The sequence below is a fragment of the Phyllostomus discolor genome, chromosome 1 (genome assembly GCF_004126475.2).
Source record: "Phyllostomus discolor isolate MPI-MPIP mPhyDis1 chromosome 1, mPhyDis1.pri.v3, whole genome shotgun sequence".
In the NCBI taxonomy this organism is placed as follows: Eukaryota; Metazoa; Chordata; class Mammalia; order Chiroptera; family Phyllostomidae; genus Phyllostomus; species Phyllostomus discolor.
Window position 1 is genome coordinate 171,701,378 of NC_040903.2, and position 8,996 is coordinate 171,710,373.

General features: G+C 47.5%; 1 pseudogene; it reads left to right on the forward strand.

Moving 5' to 3' along the window:
- The first annotated feature begins 3,236 nt into the window (after positions 1–3,236).
- LOC114492204 lies at positions 3,237–4,991 on the forward strand (annotated as a pseudogene).
- The last annotated feature ends 4,005 nt before the right edge of the window (positions 4,992–8,996 follow it).

The following is an 8,996-nucleotide window of genomic DNA, read 5'->3' on the forward strand; positions in this document are numbered from 1 at the left end:
GGCAGCCTCAGCCTAAGGCTTCCCTTTCCACTCACTAGCTCTTCCTGGATTTCCTGCCCTCACCTCTACCCCAGCCTACCTGGGTGCTGTAGCCATTGGCTGACAGTCCCTCCTCCAGCCTGGCCTCCCCCTTGCCTTTACCCTCTATCTAGGGCAGATGCCCACCAGATTTCCTGGTGGGGGTTCCAAGCTTGGGGACCTGAGGTTCCAGGAAAGAGGCCAGGTCAGTCGGTCTGAGGTTCCTTGTATATCCACCCGACCACAAAAACATGAGGATGGGGTACTACAGCTAACACAAAAAGATCAATCTCTCTTTCTCTTTCTCTCTCTCCAGAGATGGACTTATTCTCAGATTACAGAACTCAGGAAATGGAACCCATCTCCTTGTTATCAATGTAAAACTGAGCTGAGCTATTTGTGATCTAAATCAAAATAGAACTGTGTCTGGCAAACTCATTTTTCTCAGGCCCCGGCAGCTCCCCAAGATACATTGTCTGCTGATGGGGGGTAGGGGGTGGGGGGGAGACAATGGTAACTGCCAGGAGCCATTGATCACTTGTTTTATGTGCAGAATGAATCCTTAATCACTGTCGCTTCAGAAAGAAAGGGGAAATTGAGATGGATTCTCAAGTGCCAAAGGCAGAGAGCTTGGTAATTGCAGTTCTTTCATTAAAACTTTGGAGTGTAGTAAGTTAGCCAGTGGCTGTTCATCTCCGCCTTGACGTCTACATCCTGGCTCATTGCTAAGGAGGAGCAGTGAAGGTTCCTGAGAGCCCTGAGTAATCTCTCCTCAGTGTAAACTGGGGGAGGGGGTGCAGGGTAGGGATCTCATCCCCCGGAATTTGACATCTCAGCCTGGAATTTGAGGACCTGCCATCTGGACCCAATTTATCCCTCCAACTCAATCACTCACTGCACTCTGAGCCTCAGTTTACTTATTTGTAAATGCAAGCAAAACCCTGCATTGCCTCACACACCTATGCCGTTTTACTCTTCTGCCCCACTTCTTGCACTAGTTCTTTCTACTGGCAGTGTCATTTATTTATGTGCGCATTCATCTTGCAAACAATTATTAACCACTTATAATGTGCTCAATGATTCACAAGAGTTGTGGTTTCTAACCCCTCTCCTTGAAGCTTTTGGCCTGGAGCATGCATTCCCAATAAGGAGCCATATTGCTGCCTTGGTTCTGGAGGAATGGATAAAATCCTACCTTTTTTATATATAAAGCACAAATATACATATAGTACATGAGCAGATATGCAGCATATATTTTAAATTTTCTTGAAGGGAGGAATGATTAGGAAAAAGATGTCTGAAAGAGCTCCTTAGGGCAACAATATTGAAGAGGAAGTAACTTGTCTATACTGGTTGAAGGTGACATTCTCTCCTCTTCATCTTCCCCATGCTTCACAAACCAATGCACATCCCACCCCACCAAGAAACCTTCTCTGAACACCCATTCCTTTTGGCCTCTTCTTGTTGCTCTCACGATGACCTCTACACAGCTAGTTCACGGCACTAATCTCCAAGCTCTCCTCCACAGCTCTGATCCACGCCTCCACCCCCCACACCAGTCTGTAGGATGCCATCAGGCAAGGCTCTTGTCTTAGTCTATTTTAAACCCTTAGGGCCTAACAGAGTAGCAAACACATAATGGGAGTTCCATAAAAGTTGAGTAAATGAATGAGTGACAATACATACCTCTCTGCTGTTCTCAGGGTAGAGAAAGGGAGCCTTAAGGGAATCAACATTTACTGAGACCCTCCTGTGTGCCAGGCAGAAATTGTCACTTGTGGGGAACTGAGGGTTAAACAGGGTTCCTGGCAGTGGTGTGCTGAAGCCAGTCCCTGTTGCTCACCAGAGCCTATTACATTTTCAGGAATTTTTCAAGCCAGTTGTTAAACTACTGAAAGCTTGAAATCAGCCATGATGAGAGTATTTTCACCATGAAAATTAGCAAATATTACAAATCAAGGCTTTTTCTTCCCCACCTTCCTCCCCCCTCCCCCAGCCCGAGAGCCAGTTTACCAGCAAACCGCTGGTTCCATATCTGATGAGTGGCAGCCAGGAGAAGGTACAGAGATTTCCCTTGTACCTCCCTAGCACTTGGTGGGTGGTGTTGGGGGGAGGCAAGCAAGGCAAGGAGAGTTACCCATCTTTGCACATTAAGATCCGGGATCTCACTGATACCAATTTTCTTTCATTGAAATGCCTCTCCTTGCCCTTGAGTTAAGTATTGTGAAGGAATGAACAAAGAGGACACTTGAAAATCACCCTCTTGGGAATCTGGAGTCGCCACTCCTATCTACAAGGCAGAGGTTAGAGCAGTGAGTTCAGGAACCCTTCTCAGAATTGACACCCCAAAGCCAGAGTCCAATAGGCCTTCCAGGTACCCTCTGAGGGAGCCTTGCAGACACCTTACCTAGATATTACAATCATCTGTTTGTCTATCTCTCCTGAGAGCATAGGTTCATTAGGACAGGGAGCAAGGCATTTTGACCTCTGCATCTATCTCTAGATTGTAGCCCAGTGCCTGGCACACAGTTGGCACTCAGTAGATGTGCCTGTTGAATGAGGTAACACCCACCTCACCCAGATGCAGCTCGTCAGGGGACAGGTCCCATACCAAATCCAGGTATTCTGTCTGAGCAACTCCCCAGTGGATCTGAACCAACTGAGTTGACCTTGAAGCTCAAACAACTCTCCTAATTCCTTGACCCTTTTATATCTCCCACAGGACTCCAAATTTCAAATGCCTTGAGGATTCTCTGGCTATATGTTCTAAATGCTAAATGTCTTATTAGACAAAGGAGTTTGGGCCTGACTCCTCTAGAATGCAGATCTGCTTAGAGTGGCATCAGCAGTAACTGGTGTTTCACCACATCACAGTATCATTAGCAACCAGGCAGAGCTATTCAGCACATGCCTTTTAGTGTCAAGTCTCAGTTTTCTGACTGCTTGACAAGCCAGGGAAGACAAATAAAGGAGGCTCCTAGTACATTTGGTTTCTTTCACATTAGGTTCTGTGATGGGATCCCTGATTTAAGACCAGGATCCAATTGAGAAGCTGTGCAGATAGCACAATAAATAACAGACAAACAGCAAGCCTGAATCAGTGTGCTGCGTTAGTCTAGGACCATGTACTGTGTCATTATTTATAATCGAGAAGGTCCTTACTTTGGTTTCTAGAAAAGGGCATCATAGAGAGAATTAACATTGAAAATGGAAAGAAAATGGCACTGGGGAAAGAAAGAGTGTTTGTCCTTGTTGGGGAATATGAGTCAACAGGTAAAAATATTTTCAGTGGATGTGTTCAAAATAGTTATAAGGAACAGGGAAGGTTTTGTTCTTCTTGGCTGCTTTTGTCACAATCTCTACCAGTGTCCTCTAGCAATTGACATCAGGAAAAAAGAGGGTAAGAAGGATTCCTTGGCAGCTCCCCACCAGGTGGTTTACTTCTTCTAGTCAACATGCTGACTTTCTAAACTCCAGAAGAGAGGCTGAGAAAATTTAAGTACCAAGGAAAAAGTACTTTGCGGCAACAGCAGCAGATAGCAGTTAGCCTGCAGCTCTGGAAGGCCAAGAAAGATGAGCAGGTCTTAAAGATAAAAAACATCAACACTCTCTCCATTGACCTAGCTTCTGAAGAAGGGACCAACCAGGTCAGCCTCACCCTGTAAGAAATAATCAATAGTGTGAATGCTTTAGATCCAGAACTATGTTTCTGGGCCATCCAGGCCTCCAGGAGAATACTGTCCTGGGAAAGGGACCCTCCTCTGAAGCTGACTGTTGAAGCTGGGCTCATTCCCAGGCTGGTGGAGTTCCTGAGGTCCTCATGTCACCCCCTGCTTGCAGTTTGAGGCAGCCTGAGCTCTGATCGACATCACTTCATGGACTTTAGAGAAGACTCAAGCTGTCATGGAAGGGGGAGGCATCCAGCCCTTGTTTGAGCTCCTGTCTTCCCCCCATATGACTATGTGTGAACAGGCAGTGTGGGCCCTTGGTAATATAGCAGGTGACAGCCCAGAATTGAGAGATTTTGTTATCTCAAGAAATGCCATGCCACACTGCTGGTCCTGATCTCAACCATACCAATCACGTTTCTGCAGAATGTCACATGGACCCTATCCAACCTGTGTCAAAACAAGAACCCGTACCCCTGCAAAAAGGTGGTGAAGCAAATGTTTGCACATCCTCTTCCACCTCCTGCAGCACCAAAACAGCAAGGTGCTCTCTGACACCCTGTCCCACTGCACTGAGGGCTGCAACGAGTGCACTGGCCAAGTGGTTGACATGCTGGTGCTGCCCAGGCTGGTTGAGCTCATGACCAGCTCTGAACTCTACGTCTTGACCCCCTCTCTGTGGGCAACATCGTCACAGGAACAGATGGTCAGACCCATGTGGCCACTGATGTGGGCATCCTGGACATGCTGCCCCAGCTCCTGCTGCACCCCAAGTCCTCCATCCAGAAGGAGGTAGCCTGAGCCCTCGGGCCCCCACATGTGGCCATCGGGCCCCCACAGCACCTCCAGCAGCTCATTGCTTGCAACATCCTGCCTCCTCTTGTGTCTCTGCTGAAAAATGGAGATTTTAAAGTCCAGAAAGAGGCTGTCTGAATGGTGGCTAACTTCACAACTGGGAAGTTGATCATGGACCAAGACTGGGAAGTTGATCATGGACCATGGACCAGTTGATCCAGCTTGTCCACTCTGGAGTCTTGGAGCTGCTGGAGAACCTGCTCACCATCCCAGAGACCATAGTGTGTCATCATCATCCTTGACATCATCTCTTTTCTCCTCCAGGCAACAGAGAAGCCCTCCAAGGAGGAACCCCTGTGTCTTCTGATCGAGGAACTTAGTGGGCTCAATAGAATTAAGGCTTTGCAATTTCACAAGACTCATCAGGTTGCCCTGACTGGTCAGAGCATGATCGAGAACCACTTTTCTGAGGAAGAAGAAAATGGCACAATGTTACCATCTCTGGACTAAGATCATAAATTCTTTAAGCACTTCACACAAAAATACCAAAGATCCACAACTTCTAAACCTAGGACCAAACCCTAAAGGGTGACTCCTTTAAGAAGCAGCACTCCTATATCTTAGTGTGCCCTGACATAAAACTTTTAACACTCAATGTTAAAATTTTGGGGGGGAAAAAAGGGATTCCCTGTCAACAGTGATCAAACAGCCTAGGGTGTTTCTGGCAGGATCCCAAAGTACTAAGAATGTCCAAAACAAAAATTATTCATTAAATAACACCAAAAATATAGTTTGATTCTATCCATTTGTAAAACTTTTTATAGCAAGAAATCTACAAATCAGAAAAAAAGTTTCCATGGTAACCAACAATGCAAATTCCTAGAAACTATATGGCTTCGATATGTTTATTCCCCTCCAGTCTCCCCTCCTTTTAAAATTTGTATTACAACTTGTGGGGTCTACAGAGAGTCACAGATGCAGGGTTTGGGGTGCACACAGGTTGAATAAATTGCAGGAAGGCTTACAGCCGGCTGGACCTCCATCCCGGGGCTGCTGTCTCCCAGTGGGTGGTTTCCACCATCCTCACCTCCACCCCCACCCTGAGTGCCTAAGGCCTTTCGACTGCACTTCCCAGAAACACTAGAGCTGCCCTCTAAAAAAGCAGAGCCAAAGGGTACCCTAGAGATGCCCCTCCTCTTTCTCCCAGTCGTGTTGTCACTTCCAGGGAAGCCTGGAGCCCACATTCCCTTGAGTCTCTGCCACCCCTGACACCCGAGCTCTGCAGGGTCAGCCATGGACCACCTGCAGGGGGGGAGCACAATTCTAGGCAGCAAAAGAAGATCTGCTCAGCTAGTCCACCCCAGCCCATCCTCCAAAAAATCACCCCACAAAGGAGAGTGACAAGGATTAACATTTGTGTTAGCCCAGTTCTTTCTCACAAGTTTGTACAGTTAGGGGAGTCACCCCCATTCTATACATAAGGCGGTGAAGCTCACAGGTGTGAAGTCACTTGCCAAGGCCACACAGTAAATGGCAGGGCCGTGACTCACACCCACATCTTGCATTCCAAGTCTCCTTGACCTTTCTGCAATAATGAAAGGTCCCATGGCGAGCAGCCTGTGGCGTGGAGGGGCTGCCTCCCTGCACAGGTGTCATTTTAAAGACCTCCAACGCCAGAGTGAAATGCCCTACTGTGAATGCTGGCTCAGAGGCCTGGGTAAGTTCCTCAGCTTCTCCAGGCCTTTCTGCCCTCATTTCTCAGGGATGCAGAAACAGCCACCTGCCAGGGGCACTGTGAGGCCCTCATGCAACATCCCCACCACCTCTCCATAAGGCACCCGTGCCCTCTGGTCCCTTCACCCTTCCACAATGGTGGGTCTGTTCTCAGCAGCAGCCTTTGAGACTCAGCCTGTTAGAGTGGACACACCGGGCCCACCTACCTGCACAGGGTCCTTCTGAAGAGAGTCTCGTCCAGCTCTGCTAAGGGGGCCAGTCCATGGGAAGGTCACAGCTGGCAGCCCCTTCTATAACAAGGAGCGGAAACAAGGGAGCTAGAGCCATGTTGGCATGGGACTAAGTGGCTGGAGATGTAGTCAGCTGGCGCTTGGGACCTAATTACCCAGCAGTCAAAGCCCTGGAGACGTGTGAGATCCCTACCAACTCTGACACACCCCGATGCCTCCTGAGTTTGAATTCTTGATCCAGGCATCCAAATTCAATGGCACTGAGGGGGCTATGGCAGCCTCTGGGCAGGGGCGGGGTGCATTTCTAGCAATCTCTCTCGGTAAAATCTCTGGCTCCTAAAGAAGCACAGGTTTGGGTCTCACAACAGAGAGGCACTATCAAGCAGAAAAGACCCAGAAACATCTAACAGCATCCCAGAACTCATTCAATTAAACCTCTGTAGAGGAACTAAGGCCAAGAGAGGGACATGCCTAATAAATACCTCACAGCCACAAAGTGGCAGAGCTGATGTCTGATCCAGCAGCCCAGCCTTTCCACTAGGCCTTCTCCCCTTGCCCACATCACCCCTTGCCCTCGGTGCTTTAGCTCCTGCCGTTGGCAGAGGCCTCTCTTCCTCTACACACCCTGGAAGCTGCTGCCAGATTGGCCATTACCAAGACTCACTTTTACCCTATCGTCCTCTGCCCAGCACTTCCAACAACTCTTCTACAAGCTGCTCAGAAAAGAACAAAATGTCCAGGCCAGTCTTCGGGGATCTCCTTTGGTGCAGCTTGATAGAGCCTTTCTAGCCTTATTCATCCTTCCTATTCACTCATTCATTCATTCATTCATTCAACAAATATTTATTGTGTGCAGAATTGAAATAGGCACCCAGGAAAACATCATCAAGAATAAAATTATTTCTGTCCTTAAAAGCTCCTAACTTAGTGCAAGAAACAGTGACATGAAAAGAAGATTGCCATATAATCAATTAAGGGCAGGAAAACAGATATTCGCAAGGAGATAGGGGAACCCAGAGAAGGACTCTAATACCAAACCAACATAAAGTGGAAGGTAACATTCAGGAACATCTTTCAGAACGAAACATGCCAGAGGTAAATTTTGCAGTGAGCAATGGTCACTTAATGGGGAAGGACCAGAGGGGTAGCAGGAGAGGGCGCAGCCCAAACAAGAGAAAGTCACAGAGTCAGAATGCAAAGCCCACATCATATTCTTTTTCACCTCAGTACTTTTGATGACTCAGAATCTAAAGCAATAGGTTCTTAATTAAACAGTCACTGGATGAACAGATGATGCACGTGAGGAACTTCAGAAAGTCCCATGTTGCTATGACACCAAAGAGAGTCAGGTGGACATGATTAGAGGCAAGGCCAGAAGAGGGGTCACAGATCAGGCCATGGAAAGCTGTGTGTATTGTTCATAAAGGCTTGAACTTGATTATGCAGGTCAAGGATTCTTGAGGTCAGGCCTCCAGGGCCCAGCGCCCTCTCCCCTGAAGTTGTAAGCAAAGTTTTGTGCATGAATCTAGCTCTTACCAGATTCTGAAAAGGACTCATGACCCCAGACATGCAAAGGATAACTGGGATAACAGCTGAAACATCTTAAAAGGTTGTAAGCCAGAGAGGGTCAGTGTAAGATTTATTATTTATTTGGGTCCCACTGATGTACAAGAATAGGGACCTTGTCTCTCTTTTTCACTCCTGTATCCCTAGTACATTTCACCGTGCTTGATACAGGGGAGGTGTTCAATTGGAAAAGAACGCCGACTATATAGAGAGGATGGGCTTCAGGGGACAAGACCAGAGCCCAGGAATCTGGTAGGAGGCTGTTGAAATAAACCTGAACCGGAGAGAGGGAGGGGTTGGTTGTTGGTATAGAGTGAAAGTGACATATTTGAGAAATCTTTTGGAAGTTAAATTAATAGGACTTGATGGTTTATAGAATATGAGGGGTAAGGGGAAAAGACAAGTTAAGGATGACTCCCACTTTTCCAGCTTGAAAGAGTAGCTAAACAGGGGTGCCATCAACACAAACACAGGGAACAGGAAGCAGAGCATGCCGGTGGTAGGTTCTGTTGGGCGGTGGTCAGCACAAGGGGCCTGGATGACATCCAAGGGCAGATGCTAAGTAGGCCGTGTAAATGAGGTTAACGCTTGGAGGTGAGATTTGAGCTGGAGACGGAGATGTGAGAATCAGAAATATAAAACTGTGGAAAGCCTAAGAGTGAGCGAGGTCACGCAGGGAGAGGATAGAGGGAACACAGAGCAGGCCAAGGACAGAACTGTCAGGAAACCAGCACTGAGGGCATGCACAGAAGAATATGAATCTGCAAAAGAAACAGTTCCCACCAGGGGATAAACGAAACCAAGAGAAGGGAGAGCTGATGAACAAGGAGGCATCCATTGCAGAAGATGTGACTCAGGGTTCGCAGGCTAAGGACCAACATCTACTCACTGAAGGGGTAATTGATGGTCTTCAGGAGCAGGATTCAATGGAACACAAGAAGTAAAAGTCAGATGTTACAGGACTAGGTGGGCCGAGAAGAAATGG